Below are 27074 nucleotides of genomic sequence, written 5' to 3'. Positions count from 1 at the left end.
TACTTGCGATAGCTGATGCTGGGCCAGGCCAATGCCAACAGCCGGAAACTCAGCCCAGGTTTCCCATGTTGATGGTGGTGATCCAAGTACCAGAGCCATCACCTGCTGTCTCAGGGTGTATATTAGCAGGAAATTGGAGTACAGAGCAGAACTGGGACTAGAACTGAGACACTACAGTATGGAATATTGGTATCTCAAGTGGTGTCTTAACCACTGTGTCAAATGCCTGCCCATAAAATGTTCTTAATAGGGAAAATGTAAGAGCACATTGAATTTTTTCATTAAGAAATTATGAATTGTTTATATGGGAAATTCTGATTGGAGAGTTTTTTTAACAAATACTTTTTTGAAAGGCAGTATGGAGGAGAGAACCAGAAGGAGGAAGAGAGATAGTGAAATAAAAATAGAGATAGAGATCTTCCATCTGCTGGTTCACTTCCCAGATGGCTGTAATGGCTGGAGCTGGTCCAGGCAGAGGCCAGGAACTCTACTCTGGTCTCCTGTGTGGATCGTAGGGCCCCAAGTACCTGGACTATCCACTGTTTTCTCAGGCACATTAGCTGGGAGTTGGTTTGGAAAGGGTGCAGCCAGTGCTCCCATAGAAAATGCCGGCCTCCCAAGCAGTAGCTTAGCTCACTACATTACAACACCAGGCCCTGAAGTAAATCTTTTTTTTTTTTAAAGATTTATTTATTTATTTGAAAGCCAGAGTTACACACAGAGAGGAGAGGCAGAGAGAGAGAGAGGTCTTTCATCCGCTGGTTCACTCTCCTATTGGCTGCAATGGCCGGAGATGTGCTAATCCAAAACCAGAAGCCAGGAGATTCTTCTCAGTCTTCACATGTGGGTGCAGGGGCCCAAGGACTTGGACCATCTACTACTGCTTTCCCAGGCGATAACAGAGAGCTGGATTGAAAGCGGAGCATCCGGGACTCAAACCAGTGCCCATATGGGATGCTGGCACTGCAGGTGGTGGCTGCTTTACCAGCTAAGCCACAGCACCTGCCCCCTGAAGTAAATCTTTTTTGTTGTTGTTGTTGTTGACAGGCAGAGTGGACAGTGAGAGAGAGAGAGAGAGACAGAGAAAGGTCTTCCTTTTGCCATTGGTTCATGGTGCCGGCCCCTGAAGTAAATCTTAAAAGGAGCTTGAAAAAGTTTGTCTTCTATGTCTGTAGATAAGTTACTTTCTGATGATGAATTTATAGATTTTAAAGAAATCAACTCCTAATCGTAAAAGTAACTTCCTAGAAAAATATAGTCAATTGAAGATAGTTATTTGTTTTCTCTGGAAAATACTAAAATGAAAGTCAAGGAATTAAATAAAGGGACAAGCTCCTTAAGGACAAAGAAAACATGAGAGGCAATGTCAACAGTGTTTTGGAAGTTAGAATGTTAATGGATGAATGGCAACTTAGTGAAGAAAGCTGAATGCCAACCTGAACAGCTGTCTTTTATCTTTCACACCTGGCTAGCTAGGATAGTATTAGCCACTGGGTGTGCAGATACTGATGGTTCTGAGGTACATGTTCAGTATGAGTTCAGTAGGGAACCAGATCTCTGTATTGGGTTAATCTTATTGCAATATATCTCTAAACCTTGGAGTCTGAGAACAACTGAACATTATAGATGAAATACATTATGTGAATATATATTATGTGTTGTATTTCATTATAGGATGGGATGGTGGGATGATGGTGCCCAAGAAAGAACTTCAGTGACTCTGTGAATTTAACAAGGGTAGCTGTGGATACACGGTATGTGAAGCTGTGCTGTCCAGTATGGTAGCTACTAGTCAAAATTGGCTTTTGAGCACTTGAATATGGCTAATCAGAGTTGAGATGCAATTATTTAATTACTGAGATGCAATTAAATGTGGTTAGTTTGAATAAAGATGTAATCATTGAGATGCAATGTAAGTATAAAAACTCACCAAAGATTTCAAAGAGTATTAAAAAAATTGAAATGTCAGCAATAATTTTCTTATTAATTGCTATTGAATATTATTGTATTAAAAACAGTATTTTGGACATAATGGGTTATGTTAAAATGTTTCTATATTAAGAGAGAGAAAGAGAGACAGAGATGGAAAGAGATCATCTGTCTGTCTGCTGGGTTTACTCCCAAAATGCCTGCAACAGCAAAGGCTGGGCCAGGCTGAAGTCAGGAGGCTGGAACTCCATTTGGGTCTACCTTCTGGATGGTAGATACCTAAGTTCTTAAGCAGTACCTACTATTTCCCAGAATGCATATTAGCAGGAAGCTGGATTTGGAAGTGAAGTCAGGTCTCAAACTCAGGCACTCCAATATATGATGTGAGCCTTATAAATGGTGTCTTAACCACCCTATCCAATGCCCATTCCATATATTGGATTAAACTAAATATCTTATTAAAGATAATTTACCTAGCTTCTTCTTGCTTTTCTGGAGTATCTCATAAAAAGTTTAAATTACATACATGGCTTCTATTTTTCTTTATTTCAGCTCTGAATAAAGGTACTGATCCATAGAGGTGGCTGGTGTGTGTCCCTGGTCTATCTGACACGGGCTCTTGGAGAAGGAGCTCTAACTTCATGCTTAACCTACTTCACCCACCATAAGACAAATCCCACTAATTATCCTTTTTTAATGATTTATTTATTTATTTATTTGAGAAGCAGAGTTACAGAAAGAGAGAGGGGGTCTTCCATCCATGGGTTCACTCCCCAAATGGCCACATTGGTGGAGTAGTGCCAATCCAAAGCTAGGAGCCAGTAGCTTCTTCTGGGTCTCCCACATGGGTGCAGGGGCCCAAGCACTTGGGCCATCTTCCTCTGTGTTCCTAGGCCATTTTCAGGGAGCTGGATCGGAAGAGGAGCAGCCGTGACTTGAACTGGCGCCCATATGGGTTGCCGGCGCTACACGTGGAGGCCTAACCTACTATGCCACAGTGCCATCCCCACTAATTGTCTTTTTAACCCATTTTTCCTATGGCCATTAAAACCAACTTTGCACTTTTCAAATGTTATAGCCTTCTTTTTTTTTTTTTTAAACGATTTTATTTATTTATTTAAAAGAGTTACACAGAGAAGGAGAGGCAGAGAGGGAGAGGGAGAGGAAGATAAAGAGGTCTTCCATCTGCTGGTTCACTCCTCAATTGGCTGCAATGGCTGGAGCTGTGCCGATCCAAAGCCAAGAGCCAGGAGCTTCTTCTAGGTCCCCAACGTGGGTGCAGGGGCCCAAGGACTTGGGCCATCTTCTGCTTCTTTCCCAGGTGATAGCAGAGAGCTGGCTTTGAAGAGGAGCAGCTGGGACTCTAACTGATACCCATATGGGATGATGGGGCTGCAGGCCAGGGCTTTAAAGGTTAACCTGCTGCTCCGCAGTGCTGGCCCCTACCATGTCTCTGATATGTAACACATAGGAACAGTTTTAACAGAAATTCATCAGCTCTTCAACTTTTTTAAATTACAATCCTAAACATATTTTTATACCACTAGTAGCATCCACACGACTTCAAAAGTTAACACAATTTGACAATATTCATTGTACCTGCTACTTTTTTTTTTTTTTAAAGATTGTATTTATTTATTTGAGAGGTAGAGTTACAGACAATGAGCGGAAGAGAGAGAGAAAGCTCTTCCTTCTGTTGGTTCACTCCCCGGATGGCCTCAATGGCCGGAGCTGTGCTGATCCAAAGCCAGGAGCCAGGCGCGTCTTCTGGGTCTCCCATGTGGGTGCAGGGGCCCAAGGACTTGGGCCATCTTTTACTGCTTTCCCAGTCCATAGCAGAGAGCCGGATTAGAAGTGGAGCATCCGGGTCTCGAACTGGCGCCCATATGGGATGCCGGCACCACAGGCGGAGGATTAACCTACTGCACCACGGTGCTGGCCCCTGTACCTGCTACTTTTAAACAATCTCAACTGCAGCTCTTTCACTAAGTAAGATGGATAAATCATGCCATTACTATTTGTCCTAGGAATTTTTGCTTTTCAGAAACACACATTTCCTCTGTCATCTCATGCTTCTTGCCACACTTACGTCTTGTAAACCTGAATCCTACTTGGAGCACTCCAGATTTGTGTTTAAATGACAGGGCCCCCAAAAGAGAAAGAAAAATTGTGCTGCATTTTTTCTTCTCATTTCTTGAAAACATAATGGGTGTACATATGTTAAAAATATTACAAATGTCCAGGTCACATATACTGGCTAGAATTCTTTACAGAGTGGGTATTTTGCATTGTGATATTTAATCAAGACATTAATATGAGTAGAAGGTTGTTGATTTAAAACAGGTTTGAGCTTCATTAAAATTAATTGTTATATGTTTATACTTCTGGTGGCTGTGGAAGCTTTATATTTTCTTTGGACATCATTAGACATCTTAGTTCTTGAAGTACAACTTTAATGCTATATGAATTTTTCCATTTTGCTAATGGTATGCTCCATGTATCCCACTGGAATTATTTATTCTATTCGTATTAATTTTTGTTAAAAATCTAACGGATGGAGGAGCTTCTGGGTATTTTAGGTCCACATTCTACTTTCAGGCCATATTCTGTTCTCATAATTCGTCCTTGGTGGTCCAGTAATCATGTCTGTCCACCTTGTAAGTATCATATCATCATCATCTTTGAAGCCCCATCCAACTGTACCATTGCCTACTACTTTTTGTCCTTCAAGTTCTTCCAATAAGCAAAAATTACAAGGAACTTTAACTCCTGTGGAGACCACCATCTTCCCCTGCAGCCTGATGCTAAAATTCAAATTTTAAAACTGTTTTTTTAATTTTTTAATTGTGGTTAAATATATATAATAGAGGTTTGCTATTTTAGCTATTTTTTAAAAAAATTATTTAAAGGTCAGAGTTACAGAGAGAGGGGAGAGAGAGAGATCTTTCATCCTCTGGTTCAGTCTCCAGATGACAACAGCGGCAGGGGCTGTGCCAGGCTGAAACCAGGAGCCAAGAGCTTCTCCCAGGTCTCCCATGTGGGTGCAAGGACCCAAGAACTTGGGGCTTCCTCTACTGCTTTTTCCAGGTGCATTATCAGGGAGCTGGATCAGAAGTAGAGCAGCTGAGACTCAAACCAGTGTCCATATGTCAGTGCTGCAGGCGGCAGCTTAACCTGCTATGCCACAGCACCAGCCTCAACTTTTTTTTTTTTTTAAAGATTTATTTATTTATTTGAAAGATTTACAAAGAGAGAGCCACAGCCCTGGTGGAAGCCAGGAGCTGGAGCTTCATCTGGATTTTCCACCTGAGTGACAGAGGCTCAAGTACCTGAGCCATCCTCTGCTGGTTTTAGCAGGGAGCTTTTAGCAGGCTATTAGCAGGGAGTTGGATTGGGAGTGGAACAGCTCAGACATGAGCCATTGCCCAGGTGGGAAGCTGATGTCACAGGTGGTGGCAACGTCAGCCCCTATTTTAACTATTTTTTAAAATAGAATTCAGTGGCATTGATTATATTCACTGTGTTGCTCAACTATCATCAGTTGTGTGTTTCTAAATTTTTTTCATCATTCCAAACAGAACTCTATCTCACTAAATGATAAATTCCCACTTCCTCATTCCTCTGTAGTGTGGTAACCTCTAGTCTGCTTCTTGTCTCTCTGAATTTGCTTATTTTAGATTCGTATGTAAGTGGAATCATACAATATTGTCATTTTGTGTCTGACTTCACTTGGCGGGGTGTTCATCCACATGCACTATGCGTCAGAATTTCCTTCCTTTTAAGGCTGAATATTCTACTTGTCTGCATATTCTATGCTTTGTTTATCTATTAATCTTTTTGTTGGACATTTGGGTTGTTGCACCCTTTGGCTAATGTGAGTAATGCTGCTCTGAACATGAGTGTACAAGTATCTATTAGAGATTCTGCTTTAAATTCTTTTGGGTACATACCTGGAAAGAGAATTGCTGGATCATATAGCAATTCTGTTTCCAACTTTTTGTGGACCTTCCATATTGTTTTCCGTAGTAGCTATTCCATTTGTATTTTCACCAGCAATGCATAAGTGTTTCAGTTTGTTTACATCTTCACTGATACCTGATACTTTTTTTTTTTTTTGGCACTTGCCATCCTAATAGGTAGGAAGTGGTATCTTGTGATTTTGATTTTCATCTTCCTAAAGATTAATGATGTTCAGCATCTTTTTCTTTGTTAGTCATTTATATATATTTTTGAAAAAATGTATGTTTAAGTTTTGTATCTATTAATTTTTTAAAGATTTATTTATTTATTTGAAAGAGTTACACAGAGAGGCAGAGAAAGAGAGAGGTCTTCCATCTGCTGGTTCACTCTCCAAATGGCCGCAATGGCCAGAGCTGTGCTAATCCAAAGCCAGGAGCCAGGACCTTATTCTGGGTCTCCCATGTGGGTGCAGGAGCCCAAGGTCTTGGGCCATCTTCCACTGTTTTCTCAGGCCATAGCAGAGAGCTGGATTGGAAGTGGAGCTGCCGGGACTCGAACTGTTGCCCATATGGGATGCTGGCACTGCAGGCGGCGGCTTTACCTGCTATGCCACAGCGCTGACCCCTGTATCCATTAATTTTTTTTTTAAGGTTTATTTGAAAGACACAGTGAAAGAAAAAAGATCCTGCATCCATTGGCTCACTCACCGGATGCCTACAACAGCCAGGGCTGGGACAGGCCAAAGCCAGTAGTCAGGATCTCTAGCTGGGTCTCTCATGTGGGTGGCAGGGACCCAAGTACCACGATCTGCTGCTGTCCCAGGCACATTAGGAGGAAGCTGGATCAGAAGCAGGATAGCTGGAAGGTGAATCAGGCTCTCTGACATGGGTGTGGTTGTCCCAGGGGGGCAGCTTAACCTGTGCCACAACCCACTGTGCTACAATGCCCACACCCAAAATATTTGTTTTTAATTTATTTTTATTTGAGAGGTGGGTGGTGGTGATAGGGTGAGAGAGATGGAGAGGGGGAAAGTCAGAGAGAGAGAACACCTCCATCTATTGGCTTACTCCCAAATGCCTGCAATGGCTGGGACTAGACCAGGCTGAAGCTGGGAGCCCGGAATTCAATCCAAGTCTGCCATGTGGATAGCGGAGATCCAACTGCTTCAACAATGACTTATTGTCTCCCAGCGTACACATTAATAGGAAGCCAGATTGGAAGCAGAGGCAAGCTGGTCCCAGGAACTCTGATACAGGATGCAGGTATCATCCAAGTGGCTGCTTAACCTTCTTCCCCACATCTGCCTCAAGTTTAAAATTTTGATGAAATCTAATTTATCCTTTTTCTTTTGTTGCCTGTGCTTTTGATATTATATTCAAGAAATCATTGCCAAATTCAGTGTCATGATTTGTCCCCTCATTTTCCCTTTTAGGGAGAGTTTTTAGCTTTATAGTTTCAAATCTTATATTTAGATCTGTGATCCATTTTGAGTTAATTTTTATTTATGTTATAAGGTAATAATTCAACTTCATTCTTTTGCATGTGGATATCTAACTTTAACAAAACAATTTGTTGAAGCTATTGTCCTTATTGAATGGTCTTGGCATCCTTGTCAGAAATCATTTGACCGTATACATGAGGATTTATTTCTAAATTCTCTTTGGTATTAGAATATATGTTTGTCTTTAAGCCAGTACAAAACTGTTTAATACTTGTACCTTTAAAAAATACATTTATTGTATATATTTAGGATATATATTATTAATAGCTTTGGGATAATTTGAAATAGAAATAAGCTAGTTCTTATTGAAGATTGTTTTAACCTTTCTTGGTCCTTTGGAATCTCATCTAAATTTTTCTGCAAAAAAGCTTTAGGGATTTTACATTGCATTTGCCTATTGATTTAGGCAGCATTATCATCTTAATTAACAAAAAATTTCATTTTTAAGTACATTTTATTATTGTTAAGTACATTCATGTTATTGTACAACCAGTCTCCAGTACTTTTTTTTAAAATCTGGCAAGAGTGAAACTGTGTACCTATTAAAAAACAATTCCTCATTCTCTTTCCCCCCTAGCTCAATGGCAGCCACCATTCTACTTCGTCTCTAAGAATTTAACTACTCTAGGTACCCTATATAAGTGGAATTGAACAATATTTTTCTTCTTATGTCTGCTTATTTCATTTAGCACAGTGTCATCAAGGTTCATCTGAGTTGTAGAATGTGGCTGAATTTTCTTTTAAAGCTGGATAATACTCTTTTTTTTGGAATTTAAAAATTTTATTTGGATACAAAATACTTCGAAATCCATTCATATGAGCAGTCTTTGAACAGTTGACATAAAAATGTATTATGAAAAATTCTGCATGGATTTTATTTTAATATAATTATTTTTTAAGATTTATTTATAGGACTGGGGCCGTCGCTGTGGCTCACTTAGCTAATCCTCTGCCTGTGGCACCAGCATCCCATATGGGTGCCGGGTTTTAGTCCTGGTTGCTCCTCTTCCAGTCCTGCTCTCTGCTGTGGCCCAGGAGAGCAGTGGAGGATGGCCCAAGTCTATGGGCCCTGCACCCACAAGGAAGACCAGGAGGAAGCACCTGGCTCTTGGCTTTGGATAGGCGTAGCTCTGGCTGTAGCGGCCATTTGGGGGGTGAACTAACAGAAGGAAGACCTTTCTTTCTGTCTCTCTCTCACTGTCTAACTATGTCAAATAAATAAATAAATATTTTCAAAAATTTTAAAAATTAAAAAAAAAGATTTATTTATAGGGGTTGGCACTATGGCATAGTAGGCTAGGCCTTCACCTGTGGTGCTAATATCCTGTATGGGCGATGGTTCTTGTTCTGGCTGCTCCTCTTAGGATCCAGCTCTCTGCTAATGGCCTGGGAAAGCAGTAGAAGATGGCCCAAGTGCTTGGGCCTCTGCACCCAAGTGGGAGACCCAGAAAAGCTCCTGGCTTCAGATTGGCTCAGCTCTGGTCATTGCCGCCATTTGGGGAGTGAACTAGTTGATGGAAGCCCTTTCTCTCTCTCTCTCTCTCTCTCTCTCTCTCTCTCTCTCTCTCTGTGTGTGTGTGTGTGTGTGTGTGTAACTCTGCCTCTAAAATAAACAAAATAAAATCTTTAAAAAAGATTCATGGCCAGCACCACAGCTCACTTGGCTAATCCTCTGCCTGCGGCGCCGGCACCCTGGGTTCTAGTTCCAGTTGGGGCGCTGGATTCTGTCCCGGTTGCTCCTCTTCCAGTCCAGCTCTCTGCTGTGGCCTGGCAGTGCAGTGGAGGATGGTCCAAGTCCTTGGGCACTGCATCCGCATGGGAGACCAGGAGGAAGCACCTGGCTCCTGGCTTCGGATTGGTGCAGTGCGCCAGTCATAGCGGCCATTTAGGGGGTGAACCAACGGCAAAGGAAGACCTTTCTCTCTGTCTCTCTCTCTCTCTCTCTCACTAACTCTGCCTGTCAAAACAAAAAAAAACAAAAAACAAAAACAAAAATAAAAAAGATTCACACGGCAGGGCCAGCACTGTGGCGTAGTGGGTAAAGCCGCCTCCTGCAGTGCAGACATCCCATATGGTTGCCAGTTCGAGTCCTGGCTGCTCCATTTGTGATTCAGCTCTCTGCTATAGCCTGGGAAAGGAGTAGAAGATGGCCCAAGTCCTTGGGCCGCTGAACACATGTGGTAGACTTGGAAGAAGCTCCTGGTTCCTGTCTTTGGATCATTGCAGCTCTGGTTTGCTGTGGCCAATTGGAGAGTGAACTAGTGGATGGAAGACCTCATTCTCTCTGCCTCTCTTTCTCTGTGTAACTGACTTTCAAATAAATAAATAAATCTTAAAAAGAAAATTCGCACCCTCCCTCCCTCTCCCTTTCCTATTTTTTGTTTTTGAAATGACATCTTTGAAATTTACATTCCAGTAAAAAGAAAAGCCAAATAATATTCTATTGTGTATGCAACTTGCTTTGTTTATCTTATCTGTCAGTGGATATTTGGGTGTTTATCTTGTCTGTCAGTGGATATTTGGGTTTCTTTTACCTTTTGGCTATTGTGAATAATCCTGCTATAAACATTGGTATAGAACAGTATAAGTTTGAACTGTTACAACAAAACACGGCAGGTGTTTTTTTCTTACTATTTTTTGTTGAACTGTTTAAAGGGTTAATCTTATGAGTATAACTGGGTAGGGTTAATCTTATGTGTATAAAGTAAACTGAAAGTAGATCATTAAAAAAATTAAGAGAGGGAATAGGAGAGAAAGGGGGAGGAAGGGTGGGAATGTGGGCTGGAGGGAGGGTAGGGTAGGCAGTATCACTTTGTTCCTAAATCTGTATATAGGAAATACATGAAATTTATACCATAGATAAAAGGAAAGAAAAAGAAACAACAACAAAACCCACCACAGACAGAATGGATTAAGTTTTTTTCTCAAAGTTGTAGAAGTTAGTTTTTTTTTTTTTAATATTTATTTATTTATTTATTTGAAACTCAGAGTTACACAGAGATAGAAGGAGAGGTAGAGAGACAGAGAGGGAGAGAGGGGGGTCTTCCATCTGCTGGTTCACTCCCCAATTGGCTGCAATGGCTGGAGCTGAGCTGATGAGAAGCCTGGAGCCAGGAGCTTCTTCCAGGTCTCCCATGTGGGTGCAGGGGCCCAAGGACTTGGGCCATCTTCTGCTTTTCCAGGCCATAGCAGAGAGCTGGATCGGAAGTGGAGCAGCCAACTCTTTAACTGGCACCCATATGGGATGCCGGCACTGGAGGCGGCAGCTTTACCTCTTATGCCAAAATGCTGACCCCTAGAAGTTAGTCTTTTTTTTTTTTTTTTTTTTTTTTTTTTCACAAAGCATTCTTTTATTTGACTTCCACTTAATGCTTGCCATTCTCCTGAATATAGGCACACTGAAAACATTCCATTATCTCGATACAGACATCCTGAAAGCATTCAAACGTCACTGAGAATTTAAAAAATAACATTTTTACCTACTATTCCCTGGCTAGATTTCTTTTTCTTTTCTTTTCTTCTTTTCCTGTTGTTTTCTAAGTCCAGTCACAGCTTGCCCTGAGGCTTCTCTTAATGCTTGTTAGAATCCGGGGTATTGCAACTAGACTTGCCCTGTTCTTTTATAAGAGCAGGCTGCAGGTTAATTTTCCTCAATTCATATATTTTCAACAACATAGACTGTTATAAATTGCTTTCAATAGAACAGGAATAAAAGCCAAAAGAATTTTCTAGAAGCGTCTCACCTCTACCATTCTTTTTTTTTTTTTTTTTTTTTTTTTTTAAGATTTATTTATTTATTTGAAAGTCAGAGTTACACAGAGAGAGGCGAGGCGGGGGTGGGGGTGGGGGGATGGAGGGTCTTCCATGCACTGGTTCACTCCCCAATTGGCTGCACAGGCCGGAGCTGCACTGATCTGAAGCCAGGAGCCAGGAGCTAGAAGTTAGTCTTAAATCAAGGTGTCAGCAGGGTTGATGTCTCCTGAGGCCTCTCTCCATGACTTGTGGATGGCCCTTTTCTCACTGTGTGACTTTTCTCTATATGAGCAAATTCCTGATATCTTCCTATTCTTACAAGGACAGCAGCATATTGATTTACTTTCCACCCATGTGACCTCACTTAACCTTAACTGACTTCTTAAATGCAAATGTCCAAATATAGTCATATTCTGAGGTATACTGGGGATTAGAACTTCACCATATGAATTTTGGGGAGAACATAATTTAGCCTGTAGCAACAAATTCAGTCTGTTTTAGGCTTTGATTTTAATTGTTTGCATATATACTCAGAAATGGATCAGAAATGGAATTGCTGGATCATATGGTAGTTTAATTTTTTTAGAAATTGCCATACTGTTTTCCATATACCAACTGTACCACTTCATGTTCCCACCAACACTGTGCAAGGGTTCCAGTTTCTCCACATTTTTCCCAAAACTTTTCTGTTTTTTTGATAATGATCATCCTAATAGATGTATTTTATTCTATACTTTTTGATACTTGTAAATTAACTTGTTTTTTGAATTTCTTTTTGAGATTATTTATTGCTGCTGTTTAGAAATGCAAAAGATTTTTTAACTTATAATTTCAGAGTAATCCTAAATTTATAAGATGAAAATTTTAACGTAGTATAAAGTTCGCATATACCCCACACCCAGTTTCTCCTATTATTAACATTTTATATTAGTATGATACATTTGTTACAATCAATAAACCACACCCCACTTCCGCTATTAAGTTCTCATGTTAGTATATTTGTTATAATTAATGTACCACACCTAGCTTCTTCTAACATTTTAAAAAAGAGTTATTTATTTTAAAGGCAGAGTTACAGAGAGGCAGAAGCAACTTTACTGAATTGTTTTATCAGTTCTAACAGATTTTTGTTTAAATGTTTAGGTTTTCCCATGTACAAAATCATGTCATCTGTAAACATGGATGTTTTGATTTCCTCCTTTATAGCTTTAATGGTATTTGTTTCTTTCTCTTTTTTAATTGTTCTAGATAATACTTCCAATACTGTATTAAATAAGGGTAGTGAAAATATACATCCTTGGGACTGGCGCCGTGGCGTAGTAGGTTAATCCTCTGCCTGCAGCGTCGGCATCCCATATGGGCACTGGTTCTAGTCCCGGTTACTCCACTTCCAATCCAGCTCTCTGCTATGGCCTGGGAGAGCAGTAGAAGATGGCCAAGTCCTTGGGCCCCTGCACCAGCATGGGAGACCAGGAAGAAGCGCCTGGCTCCTGGCTTCAGATCGGTGCAGTTCTGGCCATTGTGGCCACTTGGAGAGTAAACCAACGGAAGGAAGACCTTTCTCTCTGTCTCTCCCTCTCACTGTCTGTAACTCTACTTCTCAAATAAATAAATAAAATCTTTAAAAAAAAGATAACTTAAAAAAAAAAAGAAAATATACATCCTTATCTTGTTCTGGATCTGAGGGAAAATGCTATTAGCTTTTCCCCATTCAGTATGATATTGGCAATGGGCTTTGTCATATGTAGCCTTTTAAATTTTGAGTGTGTTCCTTTTTTAAAAAATATTTACTTGAAAGGCAGTTACAGAGAAGCAGAGGCAGAGGCGGGGGGAGGAGGGAAGGAAGAGAGGGAGGGAGGGAGGTCCACCTTCCATCTGCTGGTTTTCTCCAGATGACTGCAACGGCCAGAGCTGTGCTGATCTGAAGCCAGGAGATTCTTCTGGGTTTCCCATGTGGGTGTAGGTGCCCAAAGACTTGGGCTATCTTCTGCTTTCCCAGGCCATAGCAGAGAGCTGGATCAGAAGTGGAGCAGCAGGGACTCGAACTGGCACTCACATGGGATACCAGTACTGCAGGTGGTAGCTTCACCTGCTATGCCACAGTGCCGCTCTCTTGTTTGTTCCTTCTTAAAGATTTATTTATTTATTTGAAAATTTGAGAGACAGAGTCAGAAATATTCCATCTGCTGGTTCACTCCCTTAGTGGCTGCAATAATCAGGTTTGGGCCAGGACAAAACTAGAAAACAGGAATTCTTTCTTGGTCTCCCGCATGGGTGCCAGGACCCAAGTACATGAGCTGTCTTCCATTGTCTTCCCAGGTGCATTAGCAGGAAGCTAGATCAGAAGCAAAGTAACCAGAACTTGAAACAGCACTCCAGTATGGCATGTGGTGTCCCAAGTGATGGCTTAATCTGTTGCACAGCAATGCCAACCCCATTATGTTTCTTCTACACCTGATTTGTTGACAGCTTTTTATCCTGAAGGAATGTTGAATCTTCTCAAAAGTTTTTTTGTATCTGTTAAACTGATCATTTTTAAAAAGATTTATTCATCTACTTGAGAGGCAGAGTTACAGAGATAGAGAGGGAGAGGCACAGAGAAAGAGGTGTTCCTATTCTGGTTCACTCCCCAAATGGCAGTAATGGCCACAGCTGGGTCAGTCTGAAGCTAGGATCCAGGAGCTTTCTTCAGGTCTCCCATGCAGGTACAGGGGCCCAAGCACTTGGGTCATCCTCTACTGCTATCCCAGGCCGTATCACGGAAACGGATTGGAAGTGGAGCAGCGGGATGCAAACTGGCACCTATAAGGGATGGGCCTACTATGCCACAGCGCCGGCCTCAATCATGTGGTCTTTGTTCTTCATGTTATTAATGTGATTTTATGATATTTATTGACTTGCAAATTTAAACCAGCTTTGCATCCTTGGAATAAATCCCATTTGATCGTGATGCATGATATTTTTGATTTAGTGTTGGACTTGGTTAGCTAATATTTTGTTGAGGATTTTTCCATCTGTATTTGTCAAGGTTATTGGTCAGTAGTTTTCTTTTTGTTTTATGTTTTTGTTTGGTTTTGGTATTAGAAATGGCCTCAATGGGGACAGTGCTGTGGCATAGCATTTTAAGCTGCCACTTGTAGAGTTGGCATCTCATATGGTCGCAGGTTTGAGACCTGGCTGCTACACTTCTGATCCAGTTCCCAGCTGGTGTTTCTGGACAGTCAGGGAAAGATGGTCCAAATCCTGGGGCTTCTGAACCCATGTTGGAGACTCAGATGAAGTTCCTGGCTCCTGGCTTTGGATCCGCGCAGCGCCTTAGTGGCCATTTGTGGGGTGAATCAATGGAAGGAAGACCTTTCTCTCTCTCTCTCTCTCTAAAAAAAATGGTCTCATAAAAAGTGTTGGACAGAGTTCCATACTTTCCAATATCTTGGAATAGTTTGAGAAGTGTTGGACTTAGTTCTTCTTTAATTGTTGAGAGAATTCACTTATAAGCCATCAGTTTTTGGACTTTTTTTATGGGAGACTTAATTCCTGCTTCAAACTCATTTCTTCATATGGGTCTGTTTGGATTTTTCTCTACCTTCTTAATCTTGGTGGTTTTTATATATTCAGGAATTTATCCTTTTTTTGAGGTTTTCCAATTTTTTTTTGCTTATATTCATAGTAATTTCTTATAATCCTTTTTTCCTATAATATTGGATGTAATGTCTCCTTTTTCATCTCTAATTATATTTATATGAGTTTTTTCCTTTTTTTTCTTTGTTAGTCTGGCTAAAAGTTTGCGTATGTATATGCTCTGATTCTTAATATTTCTTACCTCTCAATAATTTTGGTCTTTGTTCTTGTTTTTCAAGTCTTTGAAATATAGCATTATATTATTTGCAATCTATCTATCTATTTATTTTTTAAATATTTATTTATTTTATTTGAAAGAGTTACAGAGAGAGAAGGAGAGTCAGAGAGGTCTTCCATCCTCTGGTTCACTCCCCAGTTGGCCGCAATGGTCAGAGCTGAGCTGATCCAAAGCCAGGAGGCAGGAGTTTCTTCCAGGTCTCCCATGTGGGTGCAGGGGCCCAAGGACTTGGGCCATCTTCTACTGCTTTTCCATGTCATAGCAGAGAGCTGATTGGAAGTGGAGCAGCTGGGACTTGAACCAGTGCCCATATGGTATGCTGGCACTGCAGGAGGCGGCTTTACCCACTACACCACAGCACTGGTCCCTCTATTTATTTTAATGCAAGAACTTTTTGCTATAAATTTCCCTTGTAGTACTGTTTCCTGCAGATTTTTTATATATTGTGTTTTCATTTTCATTTGTTTCAAGAATTTTTTTTCTTGCTTTTTGCTTGAGATGAGTGTGTTCATTGCTTGTCTTCTGGCACAGGCGGTCAGAGCCCAGTGTGCCCTACTGATTTCTGTTAGATTCTTCAGTGATCCAACATGTTAGCAGCATGTTCATTTTCCATGAATTTATAAATTTTTTGTTTTAATGATTTGTAGTTTTATAACTCTGTGTTCTAAGAAGGTAATGATGTGGTTTCAAATTTTTTAAAGATTTATTTATTTATTTACTTGAAAGGCAGAGTTATAGAGAGGCAGATGGAGGGGGGGAGAGAGAGAGAAAGAGAGAGAGAGAGACAAATAGAGAAAGAGAAAGAGAGAGAAAGAGAAGGGAAGAGAGAGAAAGAGAAAGAAAGAGGTCTTCCAACTGCTAGTTCACTCCCCAAATAGTTGCAACTACCAGAGGTGGGCCTATCTGAAGCTAGGAGCCTGGAGCTTCTTCTAGGTCTCCTATGTGGGTGCAGGGGCCCAAGGACCTGGGCCATCTTTTCCTGTTTTCTCAGGCCATAGCAGAGAGCTGTATTGGAAGAGGAACAGCCAGGACTTGAACTGGCACCCAAATGGGATGCCAGCACAGCAGGCAGTGTCTTTACCTGCTATGCCACAGCGCTGGCCCCATGATTTCAATTTTTAAAAATTTAATGAGTCTTGATGTATGGCCTATTATTTTTTATTCATAACCTTTTTATTTATGGATTTTATATCATGTTCACTGGTCATACAAGTTACTGATGATGCTATAACATAACTCCAAGGGCTAAGTAGAAACTACTGCTGATGTCTGCTGATCCCTGACTACCAAAACAAAGTGTAATCTCACCCTCAGTCTCAATGTTCATGTTCACCCTAAGGGGGTAAGTATGGCCTATTATATTATCTGTCCTAGAAAATGGTCCATGTGCTGATGAGAAGGTGTATTCTGTAGCTATTGGATAAAATATTCTGTAAATGTATGTTAGGTTCACTTTCTCTATAGTGTAGTTCAATTCTGACGAATCTTCGTTAATTTTCTGTCTGGATGATCTGTCCATTGATGACTGTGAGATGTTGAAGTCCCGCACTATTATTGTATGGGAGTCTAATAATATTTACTTTATATATATATGGTTAGCTCTGTATTGAGTGCATAAATTAGGAGTTATCTTCTTGCTGAATGGATCCTCTTATCGATGTCCTTCTTAGCCTCTTTTTATAGTTCTTTTATTTGAAATCTATTTTATTCACTAACAGCTCATTTTTGTATTTCCATTTGCATTCTATATCTTTTTTCTTTTTTTAAAGATTTATTTTTTATTAATTTGAAAGAGTTACAGAGAGAGGTAGAGACAGAGAGTGGTCTTCTATCCATTGGTTCACTCCCCAGATGGCCGCAACAGCCGGAGCTGTGCTGATCCGGAGCCAGGAGCTTCTTTTGGGTCTCCCACATGGGTTCAGGGGCCCAAGGACTTGGGACATCTTCTACTGCTTTCCCATGCCATAGCAGAGAGCTGGATCGGAAGAGGAGCATCCAGAACTAGAATTGGAGCCCATGTGGGATGCTGGCGCTTAAGGCCAGAGCTTTAACCTGCTGTGCCATAGTGCAGGCCCCATTTCTATACCTTTTCTCTAACCCTTCACTTTCAGTCTGTGTATGTCTTTACCTGTGAACTGAATTTCTTGTTTTTTATCCATTTAGTTGAGTCTCCTTTCCTGCTACCCCCTCCAACCCCATTCATCCAATCTATATGTTTTGGTTAGGTAATTTAATCCATTTATATGCAGGGTGAATAATGATATATAAGAATGAACTCCTGTCATTTTGTAGATTGAGTACTGATTACCTCTGCTTTCTTAGTATATTTTGTTATGTTTTCATGATGGTTAACTTATAGTGAAGGACTCTCTTCATGATTTCTTTGTAAGTCTGGTACTACTGGTGATGAATTCTGTTTTTGTTTGCCTGGGAAATACTTTGTTTTTTCTTCATTTTTAAAGGATAGCTTTGCTAGATATAATATGCATCGCTAGAAGTTTTTTCTTCTAAGATCTTTAATATCATATTATTAATATATAATATTATTTTCTCTTCTGGCTGGTAGCATTTCTGGTGAAAAGTCTGCAGAAGTTTAGTGGATTTTCCTTTATATGTAATGACATGTTTCTCTCAGTGCCTTTAGAATCCTTTCCTTACCTTTAACTTTTGTAATTTGATTGTGGTATACTTTTAAAAAGGTCTGTTTTCATTGATTCTGGTTGGGTTCATTGATCTTCCTATATTCATATATTCTGTATGACCATTTCTCTTTAAAGACTTGGGAAATTTCAGCTCTTTCCGTCGATTTTCAATGCCTTTTCCCTTCTCATCCCTTCAGATATCTCTGTAAGAGGAATATTTTTTTACTTAATGGTGTCCCACATGTCTTATAGTCCTTCATTTAAATTATTTTCTCTTTCTTATTCTGTGACTGGGTTATTTCAAAAGTCTTGTCCTCAAGGTGGAAAATTCTTTCTCAGGGTTGGTCTATCCAAATTTTCTCATTGATTCTTTCTAATAATTTCTATCTCTGTTGGATTTCTTGTTCACTTCGTGCATTGTTTTCCTCATTTCTTTCTTTCTTTTTTTTTTTTTTTTTTTTGACAGGCAGAGTGGACAGTGAGAGAGAGAGACAGAGAGAAAGGTCTTCCTTTGCCGTTGGTTCACCCTCCAATGGCCACCCTGGCAGGCACGCTGCGGCCTGCGCACCGCGCTGATCCAATGGCGGGAGCCAGGTGCTTCTCCTGGTCTCCCATGCGGGTGCAGGGCCCAAGCACTTGGGCCATCCTCCACTGCACTCCCGGGCCACAGCAGAGAGCTGGCTTGGAAGAGGGGCAACCGGGACAGAATCCGGCGCCCCGACCGGGACTAGAACCCAGTGTGCCGGCGCCGCAAGGCGGAGGATTAGCCTAGTGAGCCGCGGCGCCTGCCTGTTTTCCTCATTTCTTTAAATGATCTTTCTGTAATCTCTTGCATCTCATTGAATTTACTTAGGATCATCATTTTGACATCTTTTTCAGGCATTTCATAGGTTTCTTTCCAATCATGATCTGTTTCTAGAGAACTGTTGTTTTCTTTAGGAGCCATTATGCTTCCTTTCTTCTTCATGTTTCCTTTATACCTATGTTGATGTCTTGAGTATCTGATAGTTCCTTCTTGATAGGGTAGGTTTCACTGGTTTCGTTTAGATGGAATTCAGCCTATCAGTTGGGGTTTTTCTTTGGCTTTGGTTCTAGGTGAGCCCAGAAGTGTAACCTCATGTGATTTCTCTTTCTTTCTTTCTTTCTTTCTTTCTTTCTTTCTTTCTTTCTTTCTTTCTTTCTTTCTTTCTTTTCTTTTCTTTTCTTTTCTTTTCTTTTCTTTTCTTTTCTTTTCTTTTCTTTTCTTTCTTTTCTTTCTTTTCTTTCTTTTCAAGATTTATTTATGTATTTGAAAGGCAGAGTTGCAGAGGCAGAGAGAGAGGACTCTCATCTGCTGGTTCACTCCTTAAATGGCTGCAATGGCCAGAGCTGCATCAATCCAAAGCCAGGAGCCAAGAGTTTCTTCTGGGTCTCCCACACAGGTGCAGGGGCCCAAGCACTTGGGCCCTCTTCCACTGCTTTCCCAGGGCATAGCTAGATCAGAAGTGGAGCAGCTGGGTATGAACCAGCACCCATATTGGGGGGGGGGCTGTGCCAGCACTGCAGGTGGTGGCTTTACCTGCTACACCATAGTACTGGCCCATCATGTGATTTCTTGAGCTGTAATCAATGTCATCAGTTTGTGTGAGTTTCCATTAGTTGTCTAGTTTGCAGCAGTGGATAGAGGTGGTAGAATGACTTTGAAATGGATTTTGGCTTTCAAAGGTATGTGTCTTCATTTTCCAGAGAATTGCATGTCAGTTACACTTGGGTTTTTGATGGATGTAGCCACATTCCTGGTGCTGTACGACAAAGGGGGAGTTGTCCTCTTGTCCTGCCAGACAATCTTGAGTGATGTTAGGGCTTATGGCATCAATAACTATAATCCTGGGGCTGTATGATATGGATGGGATGTACCCCAAATCCTTCTGGGTAGGCATTACAGATTCTGGGGCTTACAGCACCAAATACCATTAGTCTCAGTCCTAGAAGAAGTTAAGGGGACCTTGCGCCAGTTCTGTGGGGGTGAATATAAGTTCTACTGAGAGTTGTCCACTGGCAGGTGTGGACTTGGAGCAGTGGAATGCAGGTAGGTTCTTCCCTAGGTACTGCAGTGTAGGTTCTGATGACTCTGAGGAATATAGTACTTAGTTGCAGTCTTGAAGCTCCAGAGCAAGAAGAGTATCTTGTCAAGGTACCACAGGAAAAGTGTAGGTTCTGCTGGAGATTGTGCATTGGCAACTACGGGCCTCCAGCAGTAGAATGGAGAGATAGATCCTTCCCCAGGTCTCACATGGCAAGTGCAGGTGTTCCTGGGATTTAGAGCGCAAGTTTCAGAGCTGTGGAACGCAGTGGAGACTTTATACAGGTTTTATATTTCACATGCAAGTTATGTTGGGCATTATGCGCTGGCATTCATGGGTCTGCAGACAGTCCTTCTCAGATCCCATGGCAAGAACTCTGGTGACTCCAACAATTCCAGTCTCAGAACCACAAGGCTTAGAGGGAACCTTACCCACATTCCACAGATTTATCACAGTTTATTTATTTATTTTTTTTTAATTTATTTTTTTTTTGATAGGCAGAGTGGACAGTGAGAGAGAGAGACAGAGAGAGAAAGGTCTTCCCTTGCCGTTGGTTCACCCTCCAATGGCCGCCGCTGCAGCCGGCGCACCGCGCTGATCCGATGGCAGGAGCCAGGATCCAGGTGCTTTTTCCTGGTCTCCCATGGGGTGCAGGGCCCAAGCACCTGGGCCATCCTCCACTGCACTCCCTGGCCATAGCAGAGAGCTGGCCTGGAAGAGGGGCAACCGGGACAGAATCCGGCGCCCCGACCGGGACTAGAACCCGGTGTGCCGGCGCCGCAAGGTGGAGGATTAGCCTATTGAGCCACGGCGCCGGCTCTATCACAGTTTATGATAGAGATTGTGCACTACCCTTTGCAAGCCTGGGCCAATGGGATGCAGGTAGTGCCTTCCCTAGCCCCCATGGGTGAGCATAGCTATCCTTAGGGCTTATAAAACAGTCTTAGTCCTAGCACTGAAAGATGCAGTGAGGTCCTTAACTGGGTTCCTCAGGATGAACACCGGTGACTCTGTAATGTAGTTCAAGCTTTCACTGTCTCTGAGCTACAGGACATGGAGGGTACTTCACCCAGGCCTCACACTGTGATCACACATTGTTTTGGAGACTGTGTGTACTACTAGTAGTTGCAGGCCTCAAATAGGGAAATGCTAACTTTCCTCAGGCCCTGTTGGGGAGTCTAAGTGAGCCGGGGACTTTGAGGTCCAGTAGTCACAATCTCCTTACCCATGTCTCATGGGCCACATGCCAGTTACCCTGGGCAAATAGAGCCCTCCAGATCACACAGGTGAGTGTGAGATAATCCAGTGATTGTAGCACCAAGAACAGTCCTAGAGTTGCAGAGCACAGTAGACTCCAGTTCCCATGGGGCAAGCAGTGGTGGCACTGGGGCTTGTGCTGTGGCCTGGAACCGGCATCCTGTGCTAAGAGCTAGCGAAGAAGACTTCCTCAGGGGTGGTCCTCTGGGCTTGCTCATGTGCTGCTGCAGTACTGAGCCCCTAAAAGCTGAGAGGAACTTAGATCATGCAGAGTGAACAAGCATAGCTCTGAAATCTTGCAGCTGTGGCATACAAAGGGGTCTGCTGTGCTAGTAATGGGACTGCTTGTTTATCCCTAAGACATAATGGAATTTAGCAGTGTTTGTACTTCAGCATCTCAGTTTTGGCACTTTGGGGTTGGAGGGAGGCAGTGTGGGTTCTTTATTTTTTCAGGAGCAAAGTAGTTGCTCCAACCCCATTCACTTTTTTACACTGTGAGGACTGTGTAGGGCTGCTGGTCTGAGGTGGTGGCTGAGGTTTGCAGAGATTTCAGCTTGAATTTTCTAGACAAAATAGTGTCTCCCTAGCTAGAGAAACTAGGCTAGAAGTTGCAATTTTCTTTGTTACTCTTTCTCTACTGAGTTTCAGGGCCTCTGAGCTGTTGGCCATTCCTGTTCCCATCGCTTCTTTACTGAAGCTTTCCCTCAGTAAATCTGGAAATGCAGTCCCTCCTTTGTTGTTCTGGTAATTTTCTGTGACTGAGGAGAGTGCAGGTACTCTCTATTCAGCTATCTCGCCCACAGATTTTTTTTCAAAAAAGAGTTATTTACTTATCTATTTGAAAGGCAGAGTGACTGAGTGAGAGAGAGGGAGAGAGGAAGTGAGGGGGGGAGAGAGAGAGCGAGCGAGAGAGCGAGTGCTTTTCTCTGCTTGTTCACTCCAAAATGGCCTCAATAGCCAGGGTCGAATCAGGCTGAAATCAGGAGCCAAGAACTCCATCCTGGGTCTCCCACATGATTAGTAGGACCCCAAGCACCTGGGCCATCATTGCTGCTTCCCAGGTGCATTAGCAGGGAGCCAGGTTGGAAGTAGAGTAGCTGGGATTCAAACTGTCACTTTGATACGGGATGTGGACTCTGCCACAATCTCCACCCCTCCCCACAACAGAATACTTTGGGGATGTGTGTGTTGAATTTGTGTGCTGAAAGTTTGCTGAATTTGTTTACTAGCTCCAACAGTTTTTGTGTGGATTCTTCAGGGTTTTCTGAGTAGAAGATAGTGTCATCTGCAGAGATAATTTTGCTTTTTTCCTATCCAATTTGAATGTCTGTATTTTATATTTTCTCCCTAATAGTTCTGGCTAGAACTTCCATTACCATGCCAAATAGAAGTTGTAAAAATGAGCATCTTTGTCTCACTCTGATTTTTAGGGGATAGCCTGTTTTTCTGTAAAGTAAAATCTTCCACATATGGAGAAGTCTTTGATATTTGATATACTTCTCATTAGCTTGGTTTGGATGGGGGACACATGGGAGCTTGTTGGTAAATTTCTTTTAATTTTCACTTTATTTGAAAGGAAAGGAGAGAGAATCACACACACACACACACACACGCACACACACACACAGATCTTCCATCTGCTGGTTTACTCTCCAAATGACTGTAGCAGCCAGGGCTGGACCAGGCTGAAACCAGGAATCTGGAACTTCACCTGGGTCTCTCATGTGGGTGGCAGGGATCCAGTCACTTGAGCCATCATCTGCTGCTTCCCAGGATACACATTAGCAGAACACTGTATTGGAAGCAGGAAAGCTGGGTTTCAAACCAGACATTCCAATATGGTGTGCAGGTGTCCCAAGCAGCAACTTAACTGCTGAATGAAATACCCGCCTCTGTAAGAGCTTATTAAGCATAAGAGGAAAACATATAGGATGTAAAACGTGGGATGAAACTGATAAGTAGGATGGGAAAACATCACCAGTCTTGAGAAGATGTTGAAACAGACATGGAGTCAGGGACATGGAAGAACCACCACATCACTAGGAGTTAGACCCTAATTGTCTCAGGGCTAGATCTGGAAAGCAGAGCAGGATTCTACAAGTTATTAGCAACTATAATGGATGTTCATAGTATATGATGGATATTTTTAAAAAGATTTTATTTATTTATTTGACAGAGTTATAGACAGTGAGAGGGAGAGACAGAGAGAAAGGTCTTCCATCTACTGGTTCATTCCCCAAATGGTGGCAACATCCAGAGCTGAGCCAATCTGAAGCCAGGAGCTTTTGCTGGGCTTTCCATGTGGGTGCAGGGGCCCAAGCACTTGAGCCATCTTCTACTACTTTCCCAGGCCACAGCAGATCGCTGGATCAGAAGAGGAGCAGCTAGGACTAGAACCAGTGCCCTTACGGAATGCCGGCACTGCAGGCAGAGTATTAACCTACTGCACCACAGCACTGGCCCAGTGATAGGTATTTTTTTTTAAAGATTTATTTATTTATTTGAAAGCAAGAGTTACACAGAGAGAAGAGAGGCAGAAAGAGAGAGAGAGAGAGAGAGAGAGAGAGAGAGAGAGAGAGAGGTCTTCCATCCAATGGTTCACTCCTCAATGGCCGCAATGGCTGGAGCTGCGCAGATCTGAAGCCAAGAGCCAGGAGCTTCCTCCAAGTCTCCCACGCGGGTGCAGGGGCTCAAGAACTTGGGCCATCTTCTACTGCTTTCCCAGGCCACAGCAGAGAGCTGGATTGGAAATGGAGCAGCCGGGTCTCAAACTGGCACCCATATGGGATGCCGGTACTTCAGGCCAGGGTGTTAACCTGCTGCACCACAGTGCTGGCCCCCCTCTTTTTTTTAAAAAAAAAAGATTTATTTATTTATTTGAAAGTTACACAGAGGAGAGGCAGAGAGAGAGAGAGAAGTAGACTACCCTTAAGACAACTTCTTGGTCTAGTAGATTGAATCAGCTTAATAAATATGGTGATAAAACTTTCTGTTATAATTGATGATGACTTTATAGATTATTTCTTTTTTTAAGTTTTATTTATTTGAAAGTCAGAGTTACACAGAGAGAGAAAGGTGGAGAGGTGGAGAGGTGTAGAGGAGGAGAGGTGGAGAGAGAGAGAGAGAGGTCTTCCATACAGTGGTTCACTCCCCAATTGGCCACAATGGCTGGAGCTGCGCTAATCTGAAGCCAGGAGCCAGGAGCTTCTTCTGGGTCTCCCATGCTGGTGCAGGGGCCCAAGAGCTTTGGCTGTCTTCTGCTGCTTTCACAGGCCAGAAAGAGAGGTTGATTGGAAGTGGAGCAGCCGGGTCTTGAACTGGCACCCATATGGGATACTGGCACTGCAGGCGGTACTTTTACATGCTATGCCATAGTGCTGGCCCCAATAGCTCATTTCAACTTACTGTTATTTTCTGAAAGTTTATAATAGCATCTCTGAGTCAGTTGACTCACTGATAATGAGTATATTTACAGATTCATTTTCTGTATGTAATACGTCTTTGTTTTAGTCTAGCTTCCTTCATGAAAGGCTGTATATCTTACATGCAGAGCTGTGATCTATGATATCAGCTTCAAAGATTAGACATTTATGTTGTAACATATTAGTTAATTGTCTTAACTCTGTGGCCTAAAACTTTTCTTCCTTTTCTCTCTCTCCTCTCTCTCTCCCTCTCTCTCTTTCTCTCTCTCTCTTTCTTTAAAAGATTTATTTTATATTCTGTATATAAGGAATCTAAAAGACTCCACATAGAGACTGTTTGAACTCATAAAAGAGTTTGGTGAAGTGGCAACACTCAAAATGTTTATTCTACTTAATGCAATTTACTGATTCAATGCAATGCCAATCAAAAATACCCAAAAGACATTCTTCTCAGATATAGAAAAAACGATGCTGAAATTCATACAGAAACACAGGAGATCCAGAAGTAATCTTAAACAACAAAAACAAAGCCAGAGGCATCACAATACCAGATTTCAAGACCTACAACAGGGCAATTATAATCAAAACAGCCTGGCAGTGGTACAAAACAGATGGATAGACCAATAGAACAGAATAGAAACACCATAAATCAACCCACACATCTATAGCCAACTAATCTTTGACAAAGGAGCTAAAATCAATCCCTGGAGCAAAGACAGTCTCTTCAACAAATGGTGCTGGGAAAACTGGATCTCCACATGCAGAAGTATGAAGCAAGACCCCTACCTTACACCTTGTACAAAAATCCACTCAAAATGGATCAAAAATGTAAATCTATGACCTAGTGCCATCAAGTTATTAGGGAACATTGGGGAAACCGTGAAAGACATTGGCATAGACAGAGTTCTTGGAAAAGACCCCAGAGGCACAGGTGGTCAAAGCCAAGATTGGCAAATGGGATTACATCAAATCGAGGAGCTTCTGCACTGGAAAAGAAACACTCAGCAAAGTGAAGAGGCAGCCCTAAGAATAGGAGAAATTATTTGCAAACTGTGCAACAGAGAAAGGAATATATAAAGAGCTCAGGAAACTCAACAACAACAAAACAGACAACCCAGTTAAGAAATAGGCAAAGGACTTAAATATTTTTTGAAAGAGGAAATCCAAATGGCCAACAGACACATGAAAAAGTACTCAGGATCACTAGCTGTTGGAAACATAAATCAAAACCACCATGAGGCTTCACTTCATCCTTGTTAGAAATACAAATTTAATATAGAAATCAACAAACATCAAATGCTGGTGAAGATGTGGGGGAAAAGGTACCCTAATCCACTGTTGGTAGAAATGTAAACTGGTACAGCCACTGTGGAAGACAGTTTGGAGATACCTCAGAAATCTGAATATAGACCTTTTGTATGACCCAGCCATCCCACTCCTGGAAATTTACCTAAGGGAAATGAAATCAGCGTATGAAAAAGTTATCTGTACCCCCATGTTTATTGCAGCTGACTTCACAATAGCTAAGATATGGAATCATCCCAAATGCCCGTCAACTGAAGACTGAATAAAGAAATTATGGGATATGTACACTGTGGAATACCACACAATGGTAAAAAAATAATGAAATCCAGTCATTTGCAACAAAATGGATGAAATTAGAAAACATTATACTTAGTGAAATAAGCCAGTCCCCAAAGGACAAATATGGTATGTTCTCCTTGATCTGTGGTAACTAATAGAGCACCTAAAAGGCAATCTATAGAAGTGAAATTGACACTTTGAGATGTGATAACTTTGAACAGTCCTTATCTGGACTGTTGAGGAACAGTTTTTTTTTTTTTTCATACTATCGTACTATTTGTTGAGCTCTTTGCTTAGTATAGAGTTAATCTTAATTTTATAAAGTTGATTGAAAATAGATCTTAGTAAAAAATAAGAATAGAGGGAGGAGGAAGAAGGGTGGGAGGGCAAGTATGATGGGAAGAATCATGGTGTTCCTAAAGTTGTATTAATGAAATGCCTGAAGTTTGTATACCTTACATAAAAGATTTATGTGCAAAAAAGATTTATTTTATTTATTTGAAAAGCTGAGTTAAGGAGAGACAAAGAGAGAGGTCTTCCATCTGCTAGTTTATTCTCCAGATGGCCACAATGGCCAGGGCTAGTCCAGGGAAAAGCCAGTAGCCATGAGATTCCTTGGGGTTTCCCACTTGGGTGCAGGGGCCTAAGCACTTGAACCATCCTCTGCTGGCTTTCCAGGCACATTATCAGGGAGCTGGATTGGAAGTGGAGCAGCTGGGACCTAAATCAGCACCCATATGGGATGCAGGGTGCAGCTTTACCTGCTGTGTCACAACACTGGCTCCAAAATCCTTTCTTATTTATTTATTTTCATCTATTAGCAAGAAAAAGAAATAGAGAGATCTGTCTGTTGGTTTACTCCCCAAATTTCCACAATAGCCAAAACTGGTCCAGGCCAAAGCCAAGAGCCTTGAACTCATTATGCATTTCCCATGTTGTTGCCAGGGATGTAACTACTTGAGTCATCAACATTTGTTGCATCCCAGGTTGGTTGCATATTCACAGAAAGTTGGAATCAGAAGCAGAGCAACGACTTTAATCTAGGCACTCTGATGTACAGTATGGGTGTCCAAAGCATTGTCCTAACCACTCTACCACTTGCCCGCC

At 41.7% G+C, this 27074-nt stretch overlaps 1 long non-coding RNA gene and 1 pseudogene across 1 annotated transcript in view; one reads left to right on the top strand and one right to left on the bottom strand.

The window, feature by feature from the left end:
- The window catches only part of LOC103347670 (uncharacterized), a 323804-nt gene that overhangs the window by 15846 nt on the left and 280884 nt on the right, over nucleotides 1-27074 (top strand). The window lies entirely within an intron of this gene.
- On the bottom strand, nucleotides 4291-4714 carry LOC138848709 (ubiquitin-conjugating enzyme E2 variant 2 pseudogene; annotated as a pseudogene).

This window comes from Oryctolagus cuniculus, chromosome 2 (assembly GCF_964237555.1).
Source record: "Oryctolagus cuniculus chromosome 2, mOryCun1.1, whole genome shotgun sequence".
NCBI classification, from domain to species: Eukaryota; Metazoa; Chordata; class Mammalia; order Lagomorpha; family Leporidae; genus Oryctolagus; species Oryctolagus cuniculus.
This window is presented reverse-complemented; position numbering and strand designations above follow the sequence as displayed.